This window comes from Hyposmocoma kahamanoa, unplaced genomic scaffold (assembly GCF_003589595.1).
Source record: "Hyposmocoma kahamanoa isolate Upper Pololo Valley unplaced genomic scaffold, ASM358959v1 202, whole genome shotgun sequence".
NCBI lineage: Eukaryota > Metazoa > Arthropoda > Insecta > Lepidoptera > Cosmopterigidae > Hyposmocoma > Hyposmocoma kahamanoa.
The window spans coordinates 10137296-10138808 of record NW_020653726.1 but is presented as its reverse complement, the minus strand read 5'-3'; positions in this window follow the sequence as shown (position 1 = coordinate 10138808).

Below are 1513 nucleotides of genomic sequence, written 5' to 3'. Positions count from 1 at the left end.
CAATAATAAGAATAAATTATACCAAAGGATTTATGTTACATAATTAAATAATGTACGACAAATCGCTTAATTGAACGTGCTATTATCTTTTTTTTTTATGGAAGGAAAAGTGTCGTTTTTATTTTGACTTTCAATTATTTTGTGAACTCTAGTTTAAAGTGGAATAGAATAGTGCTATTGTTCCTTAATCGAAGATTAAAACGCGAAATTATACGAATCTCAAACTAAAATACCCGTATCGGCCCGTTCTAAAGAATCCCGAGTCAATCCAAGCACGCCGCCTCAAATTGCCTATCCTCTTTGTGGCGGCCATATTTACAGAAACATAATTCAACTTCATGTACCAAAAAAGAATAAATGTACCAAGACTTGGCTGTATGGTGTAAAACCTTTGCCTTTTCCTTTATGGAAAGAAGAAAAAAATAGCGTAAAGTTCGAATTTCAAAAACCTTCTCCACTCTAGCGTGCAAAAAACGCTTTTGCGCGCAGATTTCTAATGCGAAAGAAAGCCTTTCCGAACTAGTGAGGTGAAAAGTAAAATATAATTTATGATATTTGAAAATTATTAGCCCACCGACTTTGAAAACTTTACTTAAATGACACACATTTAAAAGTAATAGGTAACGACACGGACTGATTTATTGCAAAGTTATTTAATTTTTTTTCCCGTTTTTTTTTACTTCAATAATCCGCCGTAGGGGAAAGTTAGGTATTAAATTCGTAGCTCTTGCGTTTTCATTCGTGACTTTAGAAAGCCCCAGTATCGTAGTCACGTTACATTTTTATTTTAAGTAATTGCTTTAAAATATTGTAATGATATAAAAATAGAAAAAAAAAAGGTATTAAAACACTCGTGAGATGTTTTTATGAAACTTGCCTGTCGGCTCGTTTCATGAACCCTCACTCGTACTTTAATGCCTTTCATTATGTTACAGTCACATAAACTACTATTAAAACACGCACTACCTTCGACCTTCAGCGCTAGATCCGGCAAACAAAGCGAATTTGCAGGACGCGGCTCACCGCGCCGCCTGACTCACCTCGAATAGGAGTACTCAAGAGAAGTTCTAATAGCTATTGCTCTGTGCATCTACATTCGTTGCACAACTGTATGGTTTGTAAAACTGTGCACGAAGTACAACTGACTAGCTTGCATGACCCGTGAGCCAGGGTTTGGTGGACCAGTTCGACACGACCGCGCCGCGAATGCGATTCGAACCGCAGGCGAGCAAGCCGACACTGATTTCATTATACAGTATTACAAAGCTGTTCTGAGAGTTAGGATGGTTAGGATATAATATGTATTTTAACATAAAATAATACATAAGTATTGCGACTTATATCTTTAAAACATCCAATGAAACAAATAATTATAACTGTTGACTTATTTTCGAAATATTCGAATTATCCGATTCGTGACGACTGCAAAATTCGAGTTGTACCGAGTGTGTGTTGTGTTCGAATTGTAAAACTGAGTTTTACATCGCTAAGGTGAAAAATAAATCTTGCTTTG